Source organism: Onychomys torridus, chromosome 3 (assembly GCF_903995425.1).
Source record: "Onychomys torridus chromosome 3, mOncTor1.1, whole genome shotgun sequence".
Classification (NCBI taxonomy): domain Eukaryota; kingdom Metazoa; phylum Chordata; class Mammalia; order Rodentia; family Cricetidae; genus Onychomys; species Onychomys torridus.
Genome location: NC_050445.1, coordinates 109,109,365 through 109,137,200, shown reverse-complemented (window position 1 = coordinate 109,137,200; position 27,836 = coordinate 109,109,365). Strand labels below are relative to the sequence as shown.

At 46.6% G+C, this 27,836-nt stretch overlaps 1 long non-coding RNA gene across 1 annotated transcript in view; it reads right to left on the bottom strand.

The window, feature by feature from the left end:
* LOC118580483 overlaps nucleotides 1–21,369 on the bottom strand; it is a 95,984-nt gene extending 74,615 nt beyond the window's left edge. The window contains exon 1 of the long non-coding RNA XR_004944536.1: nucleotides 21,291–21,369. This is a non-coding gene — a long non-coding RNA (uncharacterized LOC118580483). The remainder of the gene's footprint in view (nucleotides 1–21,290) is intronic.
* Between the last annotated feature and the right edge of the window lie 6,467 nt (nucleotides 21,370–27,836).

Here is a 27,836-nt window from a genome sequence, read left to right as displayed (position 1 = left end):
ACTTTCTGCCACTCAGCTGTCCTCATGCTCCAGGGTCAGTTTCAGGGGATAAACTACCTGCAGGCAGATGAAGCCTCTGCTCTCCAGATATGGATACAATAGCTCTTTTTAGACTTCGGGGTGACCCATCTCCACATCCATGTGCCAGCTTATTCCGTTAACATGATACAAAAGCTAGAGTCATCTGAAGGAGGGACCTCAGTTAGGAAAATGCTTCCATAAGTCCTGGCTGTAACGCATTTTCTTAGGGGTTAATGGGGGAGGGCCCAGCCCCAGCCCACTGTGGGTGGTGCCACTCCTGGGATAGTAGTCTTGGGTTCTATAAGAAAGCAGGTTGAATGAGCCATTATGAGCAAGCCAGTAAGCAGCACCCCTCCATGTCCTTTGCATCAGCTCCTGGGCCTGCAGCTTCCTGCCCTACTTGAGTTCCTGTCCTGACTCCTTCAATGATGAACATGGAAACATAAGCTAAATAAACCCTTTCCTCCTCAACTTGCTTTTGGTCATAGTGCTTCATCACAATAGTACCCCTACTAGGACAATCCATAATGACCAGGTGAGCAGTTCAAAGGCTGACGTATTACCTGTTCTGGTTTGGCCTAGGTTAACCTGCCCCATGTCTTCTGAGGACATCAGTCCTCCATGGATTACCCTGAAGCAGTGCCACACAGTGGGGCTGACCATTCACTTTAAGGCTTGCCATCCAAGAGGGTTGCTTTCCTCACTGGAACCATGAAAACCTGAGAACAATTCAAGATGGAGAGGAGACCAGAGGGGAAAGAAGGGGGCCTAGAGATCTGTGGTTAGTACTTGGGGTACCTCACCACCACCTTCAGACCACAGATACATCTCCCAACACATGTACCACATGTCACTTTTTTGAGTATTCATCTGTTAAAAAATGTGATGAGTTTCCATGCTAATCAAAGAAAGCATGCATAGTAAGAGCAAAACTCAGCAGTACTCTGCCCCCACCCTAACATCACCACCACCTCTCAGAGAGCCCATTTTCCTCTCCTCAGCACTCACTCCAGGTCTCTAAATTGCTGTTTTTACAGCGATTTCATGATTTGTCAACTTGCAATATCAGAGATGAATTTCCTATGACGGCGGTGAGGGTTCACTTTCCATGCCTCTTCCCACAGAAATATGGCTGTACACTTAGCTGATATTCGCTATTGTGACAACATTTTGTCCACTGCTGAGCCACTCTGTAACATAATTGCATCCGTTTCCCCACAATGAATAATCCCCCCATTTAAGGATCTATTTTCTTCAGCCCTAGCTCCACTTCTTCAGTTCTCTCAGCAGCTCTGTGCCATTCTGCATCTGCCTGGATCTCTGGTCTTGGCCAGCAGTGTTCCCACTCCAGAGCCCAGGGCAGCTCCTGGCCTATAGCCTGGCCAAATTCTGAGCATCTCTTTAGCACAGCTCCTGCTAAAGAACAATTCCCTAGTTCCTGTCTGTCCTCAGTACAGCCTCTGCACCCTCCTAAGAAAGGTGTAAGGATAAAGCAAATTTGAACTGTCTGTTCTCACATTCAATTACCAATCTGGCTGCACAGAAGACTGTAGATTGAAGCCGTAGCTGAGTGCTTGATGGCTCTTCTGGCTCCCTCCCTCCCCTCTGCATTCAGCCTTTTGCTTATGATTTTCATATCTCAGTCCCTTAGAAGGGTCATCACCTGCCTGAAGAGATGTCAGGAAGAAGGCAGGACGCACCTCCCACCTAGGCCTTCAACTCTGACTACAGTACAGAGACAGGTCCCCTTATTCTTGTGCAGACTCAGCTATTACTGTTCCCAGGTCCCTTCCATGCCTGCCTTCTAGGAGGCTTGCTGTTTAGTGGCAGTCTTAGATCCTGCATGGCCTGCAGCATGGTAGGTGTCCTGGGCAGAGCCTGGCAGTGGCTTGCCTCTTATCAGTACTGCCCCCAGCCTCATACTACACATTCCTCCACCCACTCCTGTCTTTCTGTTCTAGTGTTACAGATGGCAACTTTTTGCTGTGGGTTTCAAGGGAAGTGATAAAAGTACAGGTAAGTCATTGGAAGTAGGTCTTTGAAGAAACTCCCACCTTGGTTCCTTTTTTATTTATTTTTATTTTTTTATTGTTAAGGAGGTGATGGCTGCAAGCTCTCACCCCTAGGAATGGACCTACACAGCCACTATGGCTTTACTGCTATTTACCGCTAGGGTGGAGTATACTATCTCAAATTGTGAGCCAAAAAAAAAAACCCCTCAGGTATTTCGTCACAATGCTGTGGAAAATAACTAATTTATTCTATATCCTTATAGAGGTGAGGACTTCTTTGGGTTTATGTGATTGGTGTTCAGTTTCTGGAATCAGAGGCAGCACTGCACTCTCCGGGTCTATCTGGGCCATCAGAGGCCAATGGGTTTCCTGCAGACCCGAAAGGGGAAAGCCATGTCCCTGTGCAGGGAAGAATGCTTCTGTTTATGGGCTTTGAAGGGGACCCCTGTCAGTGTCACGGCTCCAGGTGTTTCCAGGTGGGGGAAGAGAGGACTTCTTGGACACTGTTGTGGTAGCATCCCCCTGCTGATGTGGTCCAGTTAACAGCTCTAGGTGGAGAATGGAGTCTGGTCCATAGAACAAAGACGGCATTCTGGCTAGAGTGTTCTTAGCTCCAAACTACAAGCTGGGGCAGGAGGTGTCTGACCTGTAGGATGGAGAGTTACTTCTGCCACTTAATGTCACCCCCTACCCCTTGCTGGTGCTGCAGGGCCCACCTAGTTTTGTTGGTATGCCACTTTCAATCCAAAGGAGCACAGGTGCCTGATTCCATGTGGCACTATACCAGGGCTGGGAGACAGTGGACCTCAGTCACCTGTGCTGTGTCTTGGGTCTCTAGTCAGCCTGTACTTCCACCTACCTTTCCGAGCTCTGCTTTGGCTGTCCTGGAACACTTCCAGGTTTGCAGCTGTTCTTGGAAGGTAAGAATGGGGAGAAATTAGTCCAGTCATCTTGATCAAAAGCCTACCGATACTGTCCCTTTCACAGGGTTATGGTGTGCCCTTGAAACAGAGAGGTTTATTTCTGTCTTTGTTGATCTATGTTCTTGTTTTGTTTGCTTGTCTCACTATGTAGCCTAGGCTGGCCTAGAACTTCAACATCCTCCTGGCTCATCCTCCAAGTCCTAGGGCTTCTGGTTATGCGCCACCACACCAGCTATGGATGTAATTTTAATTCATTTTTTATTCTTGGACAGTTTCACACATACACACACATATAACAAATTTCATTTTCACCTCCTATTAATTTATCTCACTGTCTTTTCTGCTGAAACCTTTCTTTCTAACAAGTATCCCAACTTGGATATCATGTGTGTGTGTAGGGGTGTGTGAATGTGTGTGTCCTAGAGTTTAATCAGGGTTGCCTGCTGGAACATGGGGGAGGTTATTTAGTACTATAATTTCTGAGTAAAGAAAACAACAATATGGTTCAAAATTCAAACTACACATAAAATTTCCGCTCAGACAAGTGCATCCCCGACGTCTTCCTCTTCCTCAGCCTTGTCAGTGAAACATCAGTTCATGACTATTCTTCCTGCACTTCTTTTTGAAAAACAAGCAGGTTCATATCCTTGCATTCTTGCTGTCTTGTTTTAGCAGAGGCCTGAGAGTCTGTTAGCAGTTGATGATTCACACCCCAGAGACTCCCAGTCCTCACAACCTGGAAGCATCTCCTGTCAGCACCCTTAGAGGCCTGTGCTTCTGCGTAAACCCCTTCCCTCCATTCTGCTCACACTCCTCAATCCGTCTCATGCCCTGGCTGCTGCCACCCCCTTCTTATGTTACTGGTGCAGGGTGTTTCCCAGACCTTCCTCATAATTCTTACTCTTCATCAATCACTTACATCTATGAGTCCCTTGCACAGAAATGAGGGATCTGTGCATCCTAACGCAGTCTCTGTTAGAGTTGGCTGTGAAAGGTTTCCAGCGACTCACATTCTAATCCACTAATAAGAGTGGCCGGAGGATACCTACACCAGGTGCTCATGTGCTGCTTATGGTTTAAGATCATATGCTCAGGAGGAAAGCAAGACAGTTTTCACAAAACATGGTTGATAAAACATGAAATGTTAACAATTATACTTCACCATTTTTTAAAATGTCACAAAATAGAAACGACACCCAACACTGTCACAGTGCTGGCAGGCTGCTCTGTTACCTCATACCCAGTTCACAGAAACAGGCAAACATCCCTGGAGGTTTGGAATTGACTCAGCTTCTTCTCACTGGAGGCAACACCCTTTACACCAGCTCTTTCTCGGATCCTCTGAAAAAGCCAGGCCTCTTTCCCATTCCTCCTCTCACAGTATAGCCTCGCCACAGGGATGGGGAGACCTTTCTAACTTACTGAGTTCACACAACAGGCATTTCTTGAGTATTTACTGATCTGCAGGCTGTAGGAGCCAATACTTATGAAATACTTGCACAGTGTCTACCATACACAGGAACGCAGTAAATATCAGTCTTTATTCTAGACAGGCAAAGTCACTGGCTAATATCCAAGAAGCACCAGCAAATTAGCAGATTCTACATTTTAGTCTCTTACTTTGCCAGAAGTTGATGTTCTCATTAGATGCCATTAGAACAGCAAAGATACTTGCCAAGGCTGACCATTTTAACAAGCGACAATGATGTGACCTACATTCCTCCAGGAGATACAGAAAGCTCAGTCGCCTACAGGTTTTCAGGCGGTATTCCTTAGGGAGAGTCTGTGATAGTACAGGAACTTTAGAATATTCTCAATCATCTCAGACAGAAACAAAACACAGTGCACACTCCTAAGAAGGGCTTTCACATACCCTGTGACTTGGGTAAGTAACTTGAACCTCCCTGAGCTTGAGGTTACAATCTGGGCTTTCAGATTTGGAAAACATTGTCTGCCTTTGCACTAATTTGCTTTGCTTAGACCAGCATGAAGTATGATGTCAACAGTCCTTACCTGATGCCCATTACTCCTTAATGAAAACACTATAAAACATGAACACACCTCACATGGGCCTCCCTCCACCTTCACTGGCTTTCTAAATGTCTAAGAAAAGCCTCTCCTTGGTGTTCAGGTGCCACACTGCCACTGCAGCTGGGCAGGATACACCTGGCCAGCTCAAGGCTCCACCTCCAGCTTTCCTAGGCTTCCAATGGACCCTGGCAGTCTTCCGCAGCCAGTGCCTTGCTGGGTGTGCAGGCACACAAGGCATGAATTTTCCCAGGACCTGTACTGGGTCCCACAGGGCATCCATCTTCTCTCCCTCTTTCTCTGCCTGAGATTCTGGTATCTGCAGCTGTGATGTCTAAGGATCACTTTTTCTGACCTGCAGAGTTTGGGACAGGGAAAAGACTAGCATGTGGAGGCCAGCACAGGACTTTTCCAGGAAGGTTCAGGGGAGGTGTCAAAGTCTGATGGGCACAGGTGAACAAAAAGACACTTTCAGTGAGGCTCAAGGAACAGAGAGGCCTGTAGGAGCATCAAGTGAACCCAGAAGCAGGTCAGTTCTACTGGTGGGAGTAGGCAAGGCTGGGGACTAAGAATCAATAATCATGTGATAAAAGCATCCTATGAGCATGGCATAGACAAGGCTACCTTGTGTACTCATTGGGGCTGGAGCTAAAGGCCAAGAGGCCATTAAGGTCCAGTGAACAGATGCTGGCAGCAGGGATGAAGAGGAGGTCTTCCTTTTTTTTTTCCCTCAGAGCTGAGGACCGAACCCAGGGCCTTGCACTTGCTAGGCAAGTACTCTACCATTGAGCATTAAATCCCCAACCCCTCCATTTTTTTTTACGAAGTTCAGAAATAGACTGACATGGGTAGGAGGAAGAAAGGCCCCACTAGACTCTGAGTTTCCTGATATCTGGTCAGGGGGTACTCTTTGGAAGGTAACAGTATGTATAGAGCACATGTACCTGGAGGTGACAGAGTGCCTCCAGGGTGTGTGGTTTCACACAGTAACACTGAATCTTAAGTGAACCTGGCCACCTTGTGTCTCTGATGACACTGATTCCTTATCCCATAGGCACCTTGAGAGGGTCATCCTAAGGAGCCATGTGTACCTGGGACTAATTTTTCCCAGGTGACATTGAAGCAATCTAGAGGGGACATGATTGGGCCAGAGAAGCAGAATAATTAGAACAAGGTATATGACTCAGCTGGCCTCAGAGTCATTCCCATTCCTTATGGCTCAAATTCCTGCCAATGAAAAACAGAAATCATAGATCAACATGGAGACAAAAACAAAGACTTGAGATCAGTGAGTGCTACACTTAAACTCTTATGTCCACCACCTACCAAGCAACTCTGTGCACCAGGGCCCCAAGTTTCCACCATATAAAGAGAATGTCTGTATACACTCAGAAGACCTGTGGTGACTAGAGATAAAGCCCCTGGCAAAGTGCCAAGGACTGAGGCACTCCACAAATGGCAGCTAGAGAAGGTTCCCAGAATGCTGGCCTAAAAGGAGGCCACAGAAAAGGCGCCCTCCTCCCCATCCATTTGAGGTGATGTTCAGGCAGGCCTGTGGAGGCCCCAGAAGCAGCATGGACCAGCAGGTCTTATCACTGCACTGCAGCAGCCCTGGCTCTGTGGATTAGGTTCCCCTGGCTAGCCAACCCAAACCAAGTCCTGGCTGAATTGGCACCTCATGGTGTCATGAGCAAGTGGCCATAGGGCAGAGGAGGACACTATTAGGATTCTGCCCTCACTCCGGCACATGCACAGTTTGGGGTATTGTGCATTACATCATCAAGGGACACTGGTAGCTACGTGTGTGCCTTAAAAAGCTGGACATGGACACCCCCCTCTCTCTGTGTTCTCTCTCTGTTCCCTCTCTGCTCTGCTCCCTCCCCCAGGCCTGGCTCCCCTCTTTCCCTCCCCCGTTCCCCTCCTAATAAAGCTCTAAAAAGTACCACTGGGTTGGTTCTGTTATGACTGTGACGTTTCCATGCGGTAACTAGAGCCACCACCAGCGTTGCCACCATTGCCATTTATCATAACCATCAGACACCCTAGAGTCCTTCTGTCATCAGATGTTGAAGCCTCCCTTACTCAGCTCTTACTGGGCACACCCTGCTGATATCTATGAAGCACACCCTGAATAATGGACTACAGTGAGGTAGCAAACAAAGAAAGGCAGAGACGTTTCAGGGGACAGTAAGGGACTAACACGTATTTCAGGCATGGGGCCATCACCACAGCACATTCCAACACAGAACGGGCAAATAGTCCTGTGGTCTCTCTTGGCTCTTGCATTCTCTTACCCACAGAAGGTTCTTGATAAGGCTGATGACTGAGCGATTCTCCTGCCTCAATGCTCCCAGTTATGGGCATGTGTCATCATGCTTGGTAAACACCTCAGGCTGATGAGGTGTTGGAAGCTGCTCTGCACTGGGGTCACTGGGCAATTCTTGTACCATTGCTGTCTCATGCTAAGTGACTCCTTGCCATGGTCCCTGTCCTGAACTGTAAGGTGGAAAGCAACACCCTTGGGCCCTCACTAGCTGCCCAAAGTACCATCTCCTCAACTGTCTCCAGATGTTACCAAGGAGGACCACACTCTGTGAGGATAAGAGTGCAAAAAACAAAAAGAAAACCTCCTGAGAAATAAAATGAGCACTCCTAAAAGGAAGGAGGTGCTTGTGAGATCATGAAGATCATGATACCCACCGATGCAGCTCACAAGGTGAGAGACGGATGCAGGGCTCAGAGGAACACATCAGTTTGTAGCAAGGCAGTTCGTGGGTTTCCATCATATGCTTCTAGGAGAGACCCCTAAGGATATGACCTAGCAGTCACTTTCCCAGAAACACCTATTTCCAACAGAGAGCAGAGCACTGACTAGAGACATTAAGGAATGGCCCAGGCCTGTGAGGACAGATCAGCAGGGCTAAGGCTTGGAAAGTTGAGCCTTAAAAAAATGTAAAGGGGGAGGAAAAAGCTTTTAAAATTGGATTAGGAGTAGTAAGAACAGGAAGGGCTGGGCTCATATTGGGGTAAAAGGTGGCCAGTTAGCAAGATGGAAAGAAAGAACTCCTAAACTCCCTCCACTATCAAAGAGAACAATCTCCTGGCTGAGACCGAATCAAGACTGATATGAGAGAATTGAAACTCAAGGCAGGAGAGAGTGCAAGAGAACATCTAGTCACACTAAATGAATTCAAATCTCTCCATCCAGATGCATCCAGTCTCAGAGTGGATTCACTCACAGGACAAACCTTGGGGCTGCAGCACTCCTGGGGACTCACAGTAAATAAGAAGATGCCCAAGACAAGCAACATCCAATTTAACAAAGGAAAAAAAAAAAGAAAGAAAAAAAAGGACAGAACATCACAAATGACAGATAGGGGAGCAGATATAGGATGTCAGATTCTTCCCAGCCCAGAACCATTTTCCTGCCTTTTGTTTTCATGTATTCTAATGAGAGGCAGGAGGACCACGAGTTCAGGACAAAATGGAGACTGAAAAGCAGCTCTTCCCAATTCTTGACACAGCACACATGGCAGAGGAGGACCCTGTGGCTCTGTAACAACTTTGCCATTCTTCAGGGTGGAAGCAAAACCAGTGGCCACCATCCTGCACTAGAAAGCAGAGTTGAGTTTCATGTAACAACAGTGATTCTGAGCACAGAAGGAAAGAAAAGAAGACTGCTGGCCATCTAGCTCCATCCTGGCAGGCCTGGCCACCCATGACCTCATCTGCTTGATTCCCCAAGAACAAGGACTCTAAGCTCAGCAGAGGTGACTCACTGACCTAAGGTCAGTTAGCAAGTGCCAGGGAAAAAGTCAGATCTGGGTGTGGCCATGGATTCCATCAGTGGTTAATCACCTGTGAGGAGACAGCAGGAGGGTTGCAGCATCTGTAAGAGCTCCTATACACACACACACACACACACACACACACACACACACACACACACACACACACACGAGCGTTTATGATAAGGAATAGAGTTCCAAATCAAAAACGAATGGAACCAGGTAACTACTAATGAATATGATTTCAAAATAATCATAAATGACAAAAAGAGTAAAACCGAGGAAGGAGGAGCATTTAAGTTTATCATAAAATAGATAGATTACTAATATCTAGCTGCCCAAACAGCCTGTTGTCTCAGCCACCAGGAGGCTGAGGTGAAAGGATCATTTGAGCCCACTCCGGGCAACAGCAATTCTGTAAATCATAAATAAATAAATCCCAATAAATAAATATCTATAAGGTAAACAGACCAAGAAAAATAAATTTTCTAACAATAAATAGTTTAATTACTCACTAATAAACATATCATATAAAAAAAGACCTATAAATCATTTAAAAAAGACAAATGACCTATAGGAAAATAGCTGGTTGATATAAAGAAGCTACTCTCAAGAGAAGAAATACAGGGATCAAAACACTATTTTAGAAAAGTTTATTTATGTTAACCATTGTAAAGTATAGTCATTCTTACAGAGGATAAGATGCTGCAATGGCACAGGTATGGGGCTGCAACCTGAACAGCCTTTTCACTGGTATTATTTCTGAAGAGAAATCTGGAAGTAAGCATTAAAACCAATTGTCATCAACAGGAAAATGCCAAATAAAGGGATTCCCATCATGCACTTGTCAAAAGGAACATGTGAGATTAATGTGGTATGTAAAGTTCTTCAAGACATTCTGTTATGTTCAAGCTACAAAATAAGTTGCAAAATAAACTGTAACCCCATTTATGAAAATCAATGTCTGTACTGCTGCAGGAAGGCACCCAACAGACAAAGCATCTGCAAGACCTGTCCCAGGGTTGATCTGCAGATGGAAGGCCATGCTGCCCATGCTCTCTGGTGTTTTGGCTTTCTGCAAACGTAATGAGGAAAATACCCCAGGTATAAAGTCAGGAAATACCAGCATGGGAGAGTGAGCTCCTCCTACATGTGGCAGTGTAGAATCTGAACTCCCCTGGAGATGTAAGAACTCATGACCCAGTAATTTTAGGTCTAAATATGCATTTTCCTAGAAAACCAGTTCAGATAGTTCTAATGATGGAAAAATGTGAAGCAACACAATGCAAGGACAGGTGACAAGGGGCAGGATCTTGCTAGTTAGATCAAGATAGACTGGATGTGAAAGAAGGTTGATGGCAGGCTGAGAACTGAAGGACACTGAGACACATGCGTGCTTATGGTCCCACTTTCGAAATTTCTGAGACATTACAATACTACTGTAACAGACTGTGGTCTGAGTAAGTAAGAACTAAGGTGGAACAATTGTCGTTTCTCTTAAGGGCAGGCTGATTCAGTCAATTTCCTTTTATTCTTTGTGCATACCTGTATTTTTTTTTCTTCTTACTATGAACACATTTCAGAAATAAATAACAGGCAACTTAAGAAAAAGGCAATGTTATCCCATGGCTGGATAAGCTCCAAGCAGATGGCCCAATAATCCCCATGACACAAGTACCCAGGCAGAGTTTGGGGACTGAGAAGGTGGCAAAGAATACTCAGTGACATTTGGAGAATATTCTCTATCCTATGGGTCCACCTTGGCCTGGTTGTGTATGCTGCTGTCTACTGACCACAGGGTCTTTCAGGCACTGAGCTGTACTCTGTGGGGAAAAAAAAGAATCTGGGGAGGCCAAACGTGAATTAGGTGAGGCCATGATAGGGAACAGCTCTGTTGGGATAGCAGGCACATGCTGATAGCACAGGGGGTCAGAAGGGGCTTCCAGATCAGGCAATGCTTGCCAGGCTGGGGAAGGGCCTACAGACACAGGCAGAACTCAGACTAGAGTGCTGCAGCCCAGGCTGAGCGATCTTGGCCTTGTCCTGACTGCAGTGAAAAGTCAATGAAGAACACCAAAAAACGTGGCTGTACAACTGGATGTTGGATAACCAGAAAAAAGTACAATAGAGGGAGGGATGACATGGCAGTTCATGAGAGACTCTAAAGGCTGCCATGATAGAGGGAGGATTAAAGTGGGCCAGGAAACACTAGCTCAGTGATATGAGCAGGACACTTGGTTCCCAGCACTAGGGGCACAGTATACTGAATCCTGATTGTCAGTGTGCCCTTTCTTGGCTCCTACTACCACACCAGCAGGGAATACTAAGAGGTTTACCTGGTCACACCCAGATGATCTAGGCCTGGAGGGGAGCACTAAAAAAGGAAAGGGTAGGAAGGGTCCTGTAGTAGCTAGCCACCTAAAACTATCTGTTTAACTGAGTCCTCCCAATGGAGGAATGGGTGGCAACTTGCACGTGTGATGGAAAGTCACCCCTGGCTCTCCAACCTGTAAGTGTCCATTTAAGAGACTTAAAGTGCTGGGGGACCACCATCCAACGCACGTGAGCAAGAAGCACTGCATATTATGGCTACTGCAGGAATGCACAGGAACCACCTCAGGAGCAGATTCTGAGTGAGTCTGGGCTGAAAAGGACCCTAGCAACATTAAAGGGCAAATGACATAAATCAGTAGCAGCAAGCAGCAGCTTAACCACAGGGCTAGCCCTCGACCTAGGAGGGAACTCGCCTCTGCTAGCAGGCTCTCAAAGCATTTATTTTAACGTTTCTGGCTCAGGTTCTATGCACTGAAGGAAGAAAAATGGAACAAGTCATTGTCATGAAAAAGCCTGAACTACATGATGATGCCCATGAACTTTAGAACCAAGAATCAACTTCAATGTGACTGTTGGATACAGACTCATACCCCAAACTAATAGAAAGCCAAATATCTTGAAAGAAGATATTTTTGAAAAAAAGCGTAAGGATTAATGTCACTTTTCTGAGGTAAGATGAGGACACTGTAGTTACGTAAGAATTACATTTTTGAGACTTGTGTGAAGTACATGGGGAGAAAGGCCACGGCGGCTGGGAATTGGCCTTAAGGTGCTTAAATAAACAGATATGGCACAGCCATAAGCAAACATGCCACAGGGAGGGATGCTTGCTCTACTCCTGTGACTCCCTCCATTCAGGAGCCCTCCCCCACGAGCAGTGTTGACTCAGTCCTGCAGCAGCTGGCATGGTGCCATCAGCTGCTAAGTACTGAGCCCTCAATTCAGGTGGTAGGGTCTTAGGGCCGAAAACTCTGGCTGCTACTGTGACCCCACTCAACTCATGGTACCACTGCTGTGGATGTCCATGCCAGTTCTGTATCTGCTGTCCAGTAGGCTGGTGAGAGTTCCGCTTCCTGGAGTTGTCTGAGGTTGGAACAAATAGAATGAGAATGACCTGCTGCTTTCCCAGCAATCACTCAAGCCAGGGCAGCAGTCACTGCTGTCACCCAGCTTTCAGGGTCACTTTGAAGGGTAAAGGGGACGGTCAATGTTTTTGCATGCAGAGTGCACTCAATAAATATTAGCTGACAGGTACCAGGAAAAGCAGCTTTAGAGATGGGTTTAATTTGTTGTGTATTAACTCATGCAATTGCCAAAGTTAACTAGGTCAGAGCTGCTAGTTTCCTGAGGCAGATTCTCAAGGACCTGGTTCCCTCTTTGCTTGTACTTTGATAGCTAAGAAACCTCCGATTGTCACTTAGCCTCTCTGTGTCTTCATTTTCATATGTGACAAATAATCCTACAATTCCAAAGCCATACAACAAAACCTAAGCAATACAACTAAGGTATTGTACCTAGCACAGAACAGCTGTATAGGTGTGTCAGTAGTCCTAGACTTAGACATCTGTCCCAAAGAGGTGGCTGCAAGGTTGGGGAGCAGCAGGCCTCCGAGGTTGTAGTTTCTGTGTTCTTCATCTCGGGGAGGTGTCAGGTGGAGCAGGGTCTGGCAAAGTAGGAGATAAGACTGCATGGTGAAGAACCCACTTTAGGTGACGGAGCAGAAGCAGCGCAGAGAAGGGAAGGGGCACAGGGACGCTGGCAGCAGTAATATAAGTGGTGACCAAGGTGGCAGTGCTGGTGGATATCCAAGAGGTGACAGGTAGAGTGAGTGGGTGGTAAGGAGGTGCAAGCGGAGCTGACAGAAGCAGAGGTGAAGGAGAGAGGGTAGAGGAGGTAAAGATGACAGTGCTGGAGTTGGGTACAGGACCTGATGGCAGAGGTGAAGAGAGATGGATATGGCGATGAAGAGGTAGATGAGATTAAAGGTAAAGGAGGTAGAAGGGTGGAGATGGTGAAAATACTGGGTTGCTTCATTCAGTCTTAATATGAGGGGAGGTGCCTAGTCTTATTACCACTTGATATGCCATGTTTGGTTGATATTCCTGGGAGGCCTGCCCTTTTCTGAAGGAAACAGAGAATGAGTGGATCTGGGGGAGAGGGGAGGTGGGAGGGGCAAGGAGAAGAGGAGGGAGGGGAAACTGTGGTCAGGATGTAATATATGAATGAATGAATGAACAAATGAATGAATGAAAATGGAGGTGATGGAGGTGGAGGAGATGGTAGAGGTGGTGGAGGTTGAAGAGGCATATGTGATGGGTGATGTTGAAGTAGGGTAGAAGGGGTGGAGGGTGAGATGGTAAAGATGGAGGTAATGGTGGTAGAGGTCGAGATAGTGGAGGAGAAAATAGATCAGGCGGTAGAGATGACAGAGGTGGTAAAAGAGATTGTAGAAGTAGTAGAGGTGCTGAGATGGGACAGGAAGTGGTGTAAGTGATGGAGGCGATAGTGTAGAGGTAGAGGTGTAGATGAAGGTAGTAGAAATGATGGAGGTGATGGAGGTGGAGGTAGTAAAGGTGGTAGAGACGGAGGTGGAGGAGGTAGAGTTGTTAGAGATGGTGATGGTGGTAATGGTAGATATGATGGAGAGGATGGAGAAAGTGGAGGCAGGGGTGATGGGGACGATGAAGGTGATGGAGGTAGATATAGGGATGTCAATCTTGAGTGCCTACTGAGAGCTAATGCTAGAGGAGCACTTAGTATAGGTTATGTCACCTCTTCTCATAATGAAGCAAGGAAGATACCTTACACAGATAAGAAAATGAAGTTTGGGAAGGCCTACTAACTCGACCCTTGATAAGGCAGGTTGTGGCTTGAATGTGAACTGTTGTCCGCAGACTTGCTTGCATACTTGGTCCCCACATGGAAGCCACTTTGGGAGGTTGCAAAACCTTTGAGACAAAGGGCTAGGCTGACAGACACAGGCCACCAAGAATGGACCTCAAGGGCTATATAGTCCAGCCCTGCTTCCACGTCATCTCTGCCTCATGACTAGTCAAGATGTAAGTAAGTTGTGCCACACCCTCCTACCACTATGCCTTCCTTCACCACCAGAAATGGGCTGGCTGTACTCTGAGCCATGAGCTAAAATAATCCCCACTTAAGTTGAATCTAAAAGGTGTTTGTTCACAGCAAGGAGAAAAATAACAACATGATTAGTACATATGGTAAGAAAGCACCTAACTCCAGAGACTGGGAGCTTAGCACTCTCCTCATACTACAATGGAAAAACTAGAGGGTCAGTAAACAGAGACCTGAGGACAGTAGTAGTTACACTGTTCTATTATCCCTGGCTGGGATCACTAACAGAGGCTTCAGCTAATGGAGGGATACAAGGCAACGGGCTCTATGCAATGCCTTCATTATGTAACCTGTAACCAAAGCTAATAGTGCTGTCCCTGTTAATATGCAGACTCTGAACATTCAAGGTCTTCTGTGATTTGGTAACTCCACAAAGATGTCAGTGGGGCTGAAAACCCAGCACTCAATACTGCGCTGCATGGTTCTCAAGCCACTCAAGTGCAGGGCTATGTTCTCACAGCTGGTTAAGAAAGGGCCCAGGGTGTGGGTTTCCAGCTCCACTGTATCTTCTGTCTCTTACAATGTGCTAATCCATTCCCATTCAAGGCTCATAAGAACATCCAAGTGAGGCGCCGTGAGCAAAATAAGGCCATGGTGGAGCAGCTGGCAGATACATGCTTTCACCTAGCCTGGTACCGAGGTAAAAGACTTCTGGACTCAAAAATTTTCAGATGTCTCCTTTAGACTATTAGCAGCAGGTTCAGTGGGTGACACATGTGCCCACTTGCTCTGGAGGCAGGCTCCTTTCTCTGTGGCTGATGTCCCTATTTGCCACTGTTCTGGTTTCAGGTCACTGTTCTGTCTTCTCTTCTGTATCCCCATTCTGGTTGCATCTCTCTCAAGGCTTCTCTTTTGGGGTCCTTGTCATCTGGTTTCATCTCCACAAAAGTGCCCTGTTCTGCCTCTCAATAGCATCTCTGGGCCTGACACAAAGTAGGCCTCTTGTGCTCAACAGAGGTGTCTAATGGACATGCCTATACAGCTGTTGCAACCAGAACAAGCTTACTCACGATGTGGCCCAAACCTTCACTCCTAGAACCTGTGGCAGACTCTGAAGAAGGCAGCCATTTGTTTGCACATCCTCCTCTAACTCTGGACTGGCTTCTACTGGATCCCTTTCTAAAAGGTGATTGGAAGCTCTCTCCTTCCATATCGACAGGCTTTCCACTCCTTTCTCAACTACCAACATATTCTCCTTGATGAAACTTCTTGAAAAAATGGCCAGCCAACCTGCTTCCTGTATCCATGCCAACCTCAACCTCATAAAGTCCAGTGTTAACCTCCCTTGAGATGCCAAAGGGCTCCCTGGATGTGGCTCACATGTCCTCTCCAACCTGCCAACACAGGCTTTCTTGGGCTTGAGCTCTCTGCCCCACAGCATCAGGCCTGCTTCCCACCTTCTCTTCCAAGCTGATGTAGAGAGGCAGCATGGTGTGGTAGAAGGATCAGACTCCATCTATCAGCCACATGGCTTCTGGCAGCTTGCTCAGCCTGCTTCTGAGTTCTTCCATTTGTAGAACACATGTAATATAATCTAGCTTGCAGGGCTTGTGCCAGGACTAGTGATAACTTATGAAAGGGGTCTGGCACATGGCACAGGCTTGTCTTGTAGGATCTATACTTCCTGCTTGACACTTCTCAATCATCTGCTGGTCATCTTGTCTCATACACGTGTCTAGAATTAAACTCACCACTTTCCCTAAGAGGAATGGCTCACATGACTTTCTTTCTCTAAATGGCACCATTATTCTCCTGGGCTTTCAAGCTCAAATCTCTCTCCAGTTTTCAGTACTTGCAGAACTTAAAACTATTTAAGGCCACACTTTTCAGCCAGGTCCATCAAAATCACATGCCAGCCTCTGTTCAGCCTCATCTCCATGGCCTCTGTGGGAGGCACCTCTGTTGAGGCTGGGGCCTCCACCCAGAAGCCCCAGCTGCTCCTTGTCCCACCCTTCAGGCTGCCATGGGCATCTTGGTTATTCTCCAAATACTATTTCCACTAAGCAGCCTTCTTGGCAAAGCTCCCCTTCTTCCTCTCCAGAAACCCAAATGCATTTGTTTCCTGTTTATGTGCACATGCTTTCCTTTCTTTATTCTGGAAAATACTATATGAGCACCTACTATATGCCAGATACTGCATTCCTGACCCCCCACTAATGAATCATCCTCTCTGAATGACACTCGTCATGACTGTACTCAATAACTTTTACAGGAAGAAGGGGGTTCCCATAGACACTAGCAAGTACTGGTCAACATGGTATATGCTGTGCTATGTGCTAGAATCCATGAGAGGGTCCCAGGCCCCAGAAGAGGGGGCGGGGCAGCAGAAGGCACCAGGCACTCCCTGGTGGCCTGCCCTCCTCAGTGGCATCCCCTTGTTTCTAATGTCTAACATACTGACAGGTGAATCCTTCCCAGGTCAGAGAGTGACTCTTACCCAACCCATGCATCTTCTTCCAGTCAGGGCTTTTCCTCAGGTGACCAGTGTCCCACCCCCATGCCACATATCCTCTCCAGTCAGGACTTCTCCTCAGGTGACCACAGTTCAACTTTGTAACCCACAGCTTTGCTTTGCTGCTTCTGAATTGTATGCATATAGATCACACACTTCTCTTCCACACCTGGCCTCTTTTGCTTCCTTTGTAGGGTTTACAATCTTTGCCACTGCTTCCTGCAGATGTAGGCTGCTTATACTCGCTCCTGATTGGATAGATGAACGGACTCCATGATTTTGGTCTGAGGCTCTCCTGAGCGCTGATGCTAGGAATGCCATATGATTTCTTCTGGAGAATCTGCTGGGTCACTCACTGGGCATATCTGTATCTGGTTCTAATAGAACTGGACCTGTTTTTCTGAAGTGGCTGTGCCAATGTACTCTAACAGCAGTGTCTGAGACTTGAACTGTCCTCACCTCTCCCATGTTGGCCCTTCTGCTGAGGGCACAACAGTTTCACCCTGTGGGTGAAGGTTATGACTCCCTGGTTTGTACATGCTCACTAGCAAGTGAATACACTCATCAACACCCCAAGAGACAAAGATACCTGTGTGTGGGTCAGGCATGCTTCAAGGAGAGCAGAGACAAAGTGCTGACCATTCATAGGAACAGGCAAGCAGGATGTGTACACAGGGAAGATGGGAAGAGCCAAAGTCCAGGAAGAACACAAATACTTCTGAGGTTTTCTCCCAAATTCAGTCTTGGAAGCTAGCTAGCCTGCAAGCTTTCTCCTCTGTGCAGCTGCTGAGTTTGGGAAAGGTAAGATGAGGTCTTACAGAACTGGGAGGTCTCTGTGGCCCAGATGCCAGAACATAGGCATCATTTCTCTCTACCCTAGAGGACTCCACAAGGTGGAGCCACACCTTGCCCCAATCCTCACTACACCCCCTCTATACCTGAGGCGTCCATGAAATAGAAACACACCTGTTTGGACTATCTCTATTCCTGGCAGTTGGCCAACATGAATTGATGTGTAATTAATAAATGGTTATGTATTTAAAATTAAAAAGAGGGAAAAGGTGGGAGTAGCATTAAAGAGAACAAATTACTTATGTCAGTGTGCATTCTGTTGTTTGCTTCACACAAATAATCACTCATAATAAAATAATGGGCAGATTACCACTCCACCCCACTTCAAGCATTAGAAAACTGAGACTGGAGGATGTAAACATCATCTCAGCTCAAGGTTGTTCCATTACCAAGGCAGAACTAGATGATGCCTGTGGGACCTTAAAGCATACTTGTCCCCTTTCTTACTCAGTTCCATGGGTAGCCATGGGTAGCCACAGCCAAGAGGGCTTTTGCCAGCAAAAGCAGTCTATGGGCTTGGAGGGCATTTCACAGGAGTTCCTGCCAGAAGAAAATAAAATGCACCAGTTGAAGAGACACTCCAGCCCTGAGAGAGCCAATTCCAGGCACAGTACGTGTGGGGATCCTGCCCCAGTTTGTTCATCTCCTAGAAGTCACAAAAGGACAGCTGAGTGCATGTTCAGTGGGAGGGCAGGTAAGATGCCAAGGGGTCCCATAAGCAAGACGCTGAAGATGGCTGAGGGTACCACCTTCCTAGTGCATATATCATGTATCCTCACACAATAAAAGTATTCTTGGTGTGGGAAAAGTGCTAGTGTGAACAGCAATTGGCTCCAGCCTCCTGCCCAATGCCTGACCTGTGGGGCTCCTGGCAGGCATCTGGAAAAAGCCTTATGAAGCCCAGAGAGGAGGCTTCTCCATCCCAGAGAACAGAAGATGAGGCCAGATTACCATCAGTAATGAAATTCACCCCAGCCTGCATAGGTTCAAGCTCACAGCATGCAATGGACCTCTGCTCATGCACTAATCCTAAACAGAGAACTCACTATGATATCACACAGGATCCCAAGTCACTGGCTACAGGGCAACACTTCCACAAGTACTGCCTACATCAGTCTCCACAGATGACTCCGTCTTAAAGATGAGGAACTGGAGACACAGGGAAGAATGGGAACTGCAGCGCAGCAGAGACACCCTAGCCCGTCAGACTCTGCCAGCTCGGCTGTACTACTGTCCCTGGGACTAGTATGCCTACAGTTCTCCCTCAGGTGCTCGGGAACCTTCCATTGGCCCATGTCCTTAGCAATTCACTGTTCTCTGGCAAAATTCAACACTCTACACTTATACCTTTCCATGTGGGCACAGGGAATCATTATTCAGAAAGTTTTGTAGGTACAGCAGCCTCCATTTCCACACTAGGAGACTATCATGGCAGAATAAACATGGTGGTACAAAAGCACCACATACCTCCTGGACTGTGAGCCTGAATGGTACAGGCTTTCCTTCCCTGTCTGTCACTGTGGCCAGGGGAGGCCCACATGGAGCCCTGGGACTGACCCCACAAGTGGCAGGTGGCAGGATTCTAGCCTGAGGCCTCCACCACTCCACCCTACTCCAGCCTTGCCCACCCTGCATTGCTCAGAGGTCCAGAATGAGCCCATCTCTTCCTGGACAGGAGTCCATTCTCCACACTAGCCCACCTACCCCAGATGAGGTTCCACTGTCCATGTCTGCTTCATTCCCTCCTAGATCAGGCTCTGTTGCCAGTATCTACACTGAAAGGAAAGAGAAAGGGGAAAGAAAGAAGGGAGGAGAGAAAGAAACAAGGAAGGGATGTTGAGAGAGGGGGAGAGGAGATGGGGAGGGAGAAGCACGCTGACTGGAAAGTCTGGGAGCTGCAAATGTTAGGGTCTGAGTGCTCAACCAACAGAAGTGGAACTGAGGAAAAGCAGCAGCTGATAACGAGATTGTCAGGGGCTGTGTTTTCCTCTTCCCAGCCATTACCAGAAGAACATTATCCACAGGAAAGATCGCAAACCCTTTTCAGAACTAGTATAGCTAAGCCTCACTCTTTGGCCTCTTCTGTCTTTTGTGGGTTCCCCACAACCTTGCTTCCTTCAGCCTGAACTCCATCTGCTGGGATGTGGGGTGTTTGCCTCTCTATTATTGCCAGCAAAGCACTATCAGAAAGGAGAGCATATTTTAACACCTCCTGAAAGTGAGGAACTACACACAAGCACGTAAACCTCTCCTCTTTCAAAAGCGCCCATCTCTGTGTGTAAGGAGCCGTACTCCCCTTTACTAGTAGCAGGGAGGAGGAGAGGATGTGGAAGAGCTAGGTGGGAGAATTACCTCTCCCTTGGCAAAGCACAAGGCTGGTCTTATGGAGAACCCTGGAGTGCAGGTGGAAGGGGAGAGGGATGAGAGGAAAACAGATTTAGGAGGAGAACTGCTACAAGACCATTTCCTTCCACCCTACAGAAGCACATGCTCTGAGTGCCAAGCCCAAGAGAGAGGAGAAGAGAGCACAGCAAGAGACAGAGTACTGTACATATAACCAGAAAGAATAGCTCCATGCCTGAGAACATATGGGCGACTGTGCTAATTAGAGCCATGGCTGGTGGATTTTTTTTAAATTCCTTTTTGTAATCTCAAATCACAATTCATAACATGGCAAGCTACAGTCAGACCTGTACACGGGCTGCTTTGAGAATGCTGGCTTCTGAAAGGCCTCTTGGCACTGCTCAGACACGTGCCTACGACCGCAGGGTGTCACTGTCAGAGCTCGATCCTCAGTGCTGCAGGCTTTCCTCTATATGCCTGGCAGAAGTGGGCAAGCAGGTGGCTGTGAAGCAGGGAGCCACCACCCTCTTGTCCCCATTACCTGGAAATCCAGAAGCCATACTTCCGCCAGGCTTTGCTGTGGCATCCTGCAGGAGAAAACCTCCATGGAAAGCAGGCCCCCTCAAGCAAACTGTCACTTCTAAAGCTCCAAACCCTGACAAATGACAGGAGAAGACTTGCCTACAATAGCTGGTGGCTCAGATTGCTTGCTATGAGAGAGAATACTTTTCTCAGGCATGAGAGAGAATACTTTTTCTTTTTTTTTTTTAACTTCCCAACCATCTTCTCCCACATTATAAGCCATTTCTTTGGAAAAATCTGTCATAATCAACAAATTAAAGCCCCCAAAGTAAGCATATTACCAAATAAATTTCAATCATCCACTGCCAACATTTGAACAGGTAGAATGCCTGTGACTCTCCTGCATTCCTGGGCTCATCCTCAGAACAGCAGCAAGCATGCAGCAGCAGAGTACTTTGATCTTCCCAAGTCCCAGGAGAAAATCGATGATACAACTTTAATGCATTTGTACAGCAAGGCTTCATGTTATTATTTTTACCCAATGCAGCTTAACTCAAGTGAAAAAGGTGTACTGGGTCTCAGCACCGCCCTGTGGTGAAAGTGAATTATTTTTCTAAAACTGGATTGTAGCAGTGCCAGCCACATTCACAGAAAATGGCCAATTAAAAAGCAATTATGTCTGTGATTGCAACTTGTTGAAAGGCTGGGATCGTGGTGCTCTTGCAGAGGCAGGAGGATGGGCATGTCCACAGGGTGACTGGTGTTGGGGTAAGCTGGCATTCAGTCTGCTGTTCTTCCCCTACCATGGTGGTGGTGGGGTTCTGGTCAGGTACCTTTGGGACCTACCTGGAGGGAACCAGGCCTGAGGGAATCTTACCTTCTCCTGGATGCGCCCCTGTTGCTCCTTGTAGAAAGTGTCCCGGCGGCTGAGCTCAGCCTCTCTGTTCTCCAGTTCCCTGGCCTAGTTGGAAGAGAACAAAGCCTGTGTTAGCTGGCAGCAGGGAGAAGGCGACTGACATTTCTGTTCACAACAGTGCTCAGAGAGAAGAGCAATGGTAATGCATGGAAAGCCTATGCTGTGGCAGGTCGTACATATGTGTTACGCTCAATTTTCACAACAGCCCTTCAAGGTGGGTAATTAGCACAACCATTTTGCAGATGATAATCACGAACATTTACTGAATGCTTACTATCTGCCAAGTCCTGTTCCACATATTTCTTGGGCATTTCTAGGTTCCTTCCACTGCCTAAGAGGAAGGTAGAGTGTAATAAGTTAATTAGGGTCGAGAGTCACAGAGGATCCCCACGATAGGAGACAAAACAGAGGGGCCAAGTTATTCAAAAGCCATGCAGAGCAGAGATGAACTTGGGTCTGGCTAAAGCACCACGCTGCCTCCAACTTCAGTCTGGAAAGAGCAGAGCCTGGCACTGGTTTTGGAGTCCTGATACTGGGTGGTACAACACAACACTGCCTCATATGCTAAGCTGTCATGGCAGGGGTCCCTGTGTACAGCAAGAGAAGCAGAGTTCTAAAGAGGAGGGGATATAGTCCGTTAGGTGGTGTGTGTGAGTGAGTCCTTGGAAGCCAGATTAACAGAGCCTTCCTCCTTCAGTCATGGTAAGGCTGTTGGCTCAGCTAGCCAGGGTGAACAGCCAGGAGCTACCAGCCTTGGGGTCAGTCCAGTACTCTCTTTAGGTAGCTATATGACTTTGAACAACTTCCTTGCTTGTACAGAACATCTCTCTGGTGCAATGGCTAAAACTGAAACAGAAGTGTCCTCTGCTCCCTACACCTACAAGACTGTTTGAAGGCCTCTACAAAGGTTCCCAGCAGTGGAGCAGCTGGGAGGGCATGCCCCTTACTGGAATACCCATCTTCATCTTTTTAGGGGCTTTCCAGTACAAGGTATCAAGTTCCACTGCCTCTGTCTTCCCTACACAGATGCAGCCATCAGGGGCCCAAGAGCTTGGGACAGTCTGGAGTACCTAGAAGAGGAATCTCTCTCCTAATTGCTATCTACCCATATGAGGGCTGTGTGCCCAAGCTCCTGGTGGTACTTATTCTCACCATCTCCAAGAGCACAAGCTTATCGATGACTGAGGTCCACCATGAACCTGAATCCACAAGATTTCCAAGTCTTGAGTTTTTTATTTTAAGCTACCCTATGATAATCTGCATACCTCAGAAATACAAGGGAAGAAAAGAGGCAAAGATTCTGAAAGCACCTCTCCTTGGCAATAGTATTCCTGCTGGTCTAGAGCCTTTCAGAGCAGCAGCAAACTAAGCAGCAGTGGGAGCTACCTGCATACCAGTGTGAGCATGCATGTGCTAAAGGACGTAAGGAAAGGGCTACAGCTCAGGCAATGTGAGACCAGGGGCTGGGTAGCAGCATGTCTGAGAGTGGAATTCTGATACTGGCTCTGGCCAGTGGCCTCTCTAGTCTTGGGTAAACTACCTTCCTTGTGTATTTCTCCTTAACTGTCAAGTGGAGCAAAGAAACAACTTGTCTCCCCAGAGGCTGAAGAATCTAAAAATCCCAAGAAGGTTCTGGAATGCCAATGCTCCAGCAAAGCTAAACACAGACAAGGGACTACATGCAGGGATTTCTCACAGGACTCTTCAAGAAGGCTCCTGGAATGCCTCTGGAATGCCAATACTCCAGCAAAGCTAAACATAGGCAGTGGACTGAATGCCAGGGATTTCTCACAGGATCTTTCAAAGCACCATGATGAGATGATGAGGCTGTGTCCCAGGCACACAGGCAGAGCTAATCTGTGTGGGGCCTCTCAGCAGCCCAGAATCAACTGTGAATGATCTCTGGTGCAATCAGAGGAGAAGTGCATCTGATACAATTAAGCAGTCAGTATGGGAATATCTTGCAGGGCTCGGACCTGCCATTTTCTGACCTGTAGCTCCAGCCAAGCAGAAATATGACATCTGAAGGCAAAGCTATCATGAGACTCTTCAGCTGCCATTCCCTAGGGGCTACTGGGGCAGGAAGGACAAGGAGGCTCATCCAGGCATGTACCCACCCTCCAAATGGCATACTGTGATTCTGTCTCTGGGCAGAGGCTCCTAGAATACTCAGCCAGCAGCCACTAGGACACACATCAGCAAAAAGCTGCAGAAGTAAAGCTCCAGGCAGAGATGCCTCACCATAAGACTTACTGCCTAAGCTAGAGACTGGGGCTGACCAAAATCAGCAGGGAAAGACAAAAGCAGGATCAGGGAAGGATGTAATGGGAATTCAGAGAGGGAAACGTAAGGACAGCCCACTTGACAGGAAGCTCTGTGGCTTGTACACTTTCTCATGATGTCCCTACCATAGTGCCTACTCTAGTCAATCACGAGGCTGGTAATAAAATCTCCATGAGCAATAATGGACAGGAGGCAATGCAGGGAAGAGAGCCCACTGCAGGCACCCAAAACTTGATCTTGGTGAATGAAGAGTGCATCAGATAATGGGAGCTCCACTACAAGGCTCACAGTCAGCAGGCTTCCTAGAAACAGGCATCTCTCCAGGTGACACTGGAGTGGCCACCATGGTCCCAGTAACTGGCTCAGTAATTCCTTGGCTGCTCCCAAGTATCTGTTACGAATGAGTATTTCTGAAAAGGGGCCTTGGCTGTATCACATGTGTTCATGGAACTCAGTCCTGGTGGGAAAAGCAAATATATGTATAGATAGTCAGTTTCAGAGTCTGATGTGCTGGGGAGACTATTAACCAAAAAACCTGTGAGCTAGCAGGCTGCTATTTTGTCTAAAAAAATTTCCCAACCAAGTCTTCTGGGAAAACAAATACTAAATCAAACCAAGTATGTTGCTTCAAATATACAGGACAAATATCACCATTATGATGTTGTGCACAGTGGAAGGGAGGCTTTGAGCAGGACTGGAGGGGCTCTTCAGTGGATTAGTAGAGGTTCTCCTTCCATCAAGACTATACTGTTAGTTCACACTTTGATGCATCGCTGCTGCTCCACACACACAGAAGCAGGAAAAAAAAAAAAAAAAAAAAACGCATGCCTGAAAAGACAGTCAGGTTCAAAACTAAGATTAAAGAGCCAACACAGAAGGGACCCACAAAGCAGTAGGCGGAGTGGGAGCCACAGGCATGCTGGGCTGGGACAGGAGCAGGCCAGGGCAGCTAAGGACCTTCCAATCCTGAAGGATAAAAATAAACCCTATCCTACAGAGGAGGGGCAGGAACCAAGCTGGACATCTGGGGCTGAGAGTGAACCCTGAAGCAAAAAGGAGGCATTACAATTTTCCATAGACCCTTCTAGCACATGGTTTTCTGTTTGCTCAATATAAACAGTGAGAGGCCCCAGACCCAAACCAGGACAAGCCCAGCAGCACCTGCTTTCTGGGATCTCTACAGTGTATCATAACAGCTATGAAGACAGAAGGAAGATCTGGGCCTGACCTGGTAGGTACAGGCAATTAGAAAAATGTCATCAGTGTGCAAAGGCCATACTGAAGGTGAGCAGGGAAAGAAAGCAGCCAGACAAATCTCACACTGCGAATCTAGACTCATTTAGGTAAGGAAACATACTGGCAAAACCAGTAGCCAGACAGATTCACCCCAGATCAAATTAATGTCATGAAACAATATCACAAGGATGACAAGTTTTTTATAGTGAAAACTTCAAACAGGACAAAATGATGTAATAAAAGGTCAGATGATATCAGTAAGCTTCAACAACCAAGAACTTAGACAAGAGTGTGCACCTACACATGCTCAATCACACACAGGCATGCACAAACACCTGTCCCAAGTGTCCCAGCAAGTAACTTCATCTGTGTAGATGTCAATGTGCTATTCCTAAAGACAAGAACTTTTATTCTCCTAAACAGAACAAAAGTATCACTTAAAAAAAATATGGTTCCTCATCAAACATGCAGAGTATTATAATCTCCTACTGATAAAGTATTTTAATATACATGTTTATGTTGCCTCAAAGACTAATGAGTGACTTCTCATTTATAAAAAAGAAATTATGAGTATGAAATAAGCAAACCTCAAAGCATATAAATACTCAAGTCTTCAAAATAAGAACTGCAATGTGATAAGATAAACCCTAAGCACAGGGCAGTAAAAGGAAATAAGCAAAGTGGACATGGTACAGTTACCCACCAGAGGCAGCAGGCAGGGATGGCAAACAGGTCCGAAGGGGAAGCTGGGAACTGGCCAGCACAGGTATAATGGCTACCACAGAGGAACAGCATGGACAGAATGGCAGAGGCAAAGGGAAGGGACCCCTAAGAATAGAAGGCAGGCAAGAGGGCAGCAGTGGGCATGGGCAACGTGAAGATAGGGAGCAAGATATAGAGGTAGGAGAGAGACAAGGGTTGGAAGAAGGTGGGCAGATATAGTAAAGAGAAAACATTGAAAAAATTAAAGAAAAAATAAAGCTGTCACAGGAAATATGTGATAGAAAGCCTCCAAGAGGCCCAAACTCTCCTCCACACTTGGGTCTTGTGTGGTCGGTCCCCTTCCCTAAGAATGGGTTGGACCTGGAGATAGTGCTAGTCAACAGAGTATGGCAAACACGGTGTGATGTCACTTCGGATATCTGTGTCTACAAGCCAGTAGTCTGTTTGGCTTCCCTGCTCCCTGTCCCTCTTGCTTACTCATGCCCATGTGCTTCTGTGTTAAGAGCTTCCCTAGAGAGACACTTACACGATAATGAACTGAGGACAGCGAGGAAGGGGGCACTATCAGCAGCCAGCTAGAGGCTGAGGCCTGCAGACCCTCACCTGCTTCCAGCAGCCAGAAGGGAACATGCAAGGCTCCTTCTCCAGTGAGGTCTTCAGCTCACTGGAAAATACCTGGAAAGCAGCACTGGGAAGCCTGGAGGCTGAGGCACACCCACTGAGCCAGATCCCTCATCCAGCAGTACAAACACCCCTCACTGACGGAAGCCCCTTAAGTTTTGTAAACTGTATTTAGCAATACATAAATATGAAATTTAAGTTGATTAATTTCATCCTTTTGGGAAAAAGAGGATCACTTTGGATTAAAAAAAAAAAAAAAGCCAAGTAGATGATACTTCTGAGAGATCCAGACACCTATATGAGCAGTCATACAAAACACACCAAACCCTTCACTGGACGGAAATAAACACTGTAGTGTATATCACTCTGTACACAGAAGGTTTAATATTCAATCAAAACCCTAAAAATATGTGACAGAGAGCGAAAGCAGGCGAGAGCAAGTGCACTACCACCACCAAGAGATAAAATAATAGATCGCCAACAGCTCAGTACACTATGCTGACATGTAAGGGATCTAGCAGGGAAAGGCAGAGGTATATGAAGAGACAAAAATGTTTACAGTGATGAGAATGGCCTCCAATTAGTACAAATTCTCTGATAATCTCACTGAGGACTCCTCACATGTGGCTTCCTTCTTGTGTCCTTTGAGATTGGACCTCAGCTTCTGCCAGCATGATTACCAAGTGTCTAGTGTGGGTCTCTGGGATCTCACACATTGACACTGGGTCTAATTTTCTAGGAACCTGCAGCAGAATTTCAAAGCCCTGGCTTTTCTTTCTAGACTTCTTGGCACCAGGTTGTTTGCCTTTGCAGGCAGCCATGTTTCTAACAAATATCTATGGTTGCTTTTAGGCAAACACTCTGTGAAAAGAAGGTTTGCAATGAGAGACTGAGTCAGGTCAGATGAAGATGAACTTTTAAAGTGGAATCTTCCAGCAAAACAGTAGGCAGGAACAACACTGACAAGAGCTATAGTCTTTTTCTGCTCCTCCAAGCTGGCATGCTACCTGGGAGCTGTTGGTTTTGAGACTCTAATGGAGCTTTGAAGAGAGAGGGATGGAGTAGGGTCAGTTAAAATGGCCAAAGCTTTACTGTTCTGACTGAAAGTCTTCTATTTTCTTATACAAATGTTCCTATATTGGGTTAATGGTCAAAATTGTGACAAAGGGCCAGGTGTGGTGGCACACACCTTTAATTCCATCATTTGCACTCAGGAGGCAGAGGCTGGCTTCAAGCTCACAGAGCTTGGTCTACATAGTATGTTCTAGGCTAGCTAGGACTACATAGGGAGATTGTTTTAAAAATGTGAAAAAGTAAACTCTCTTTTCTGTCACTGTTTTCACTGCTTCTCTGAAAACAGGTTGGTAGAGAGTGCCTTAGTGACTACTTGCACTGACAAGCGGATGGCATGATACAAAATCAGGGATTACTGGCACACAGAACAGAGACAGCCCATGATAGTGCCTACATAAAAAATTTTGAGAAATCAAGAGAGAGAGAGAATATCAAACTCAGGGCAAAATTAATAAAATAGAAATTAAATAAATAATACAAAGAATTAATGAAGAGTTTGAAAGATTAACAATATTGACAAACCTAAATTAACCAAAAGAGAGAGAATCCAGAATAGTAAAATGGAGATAT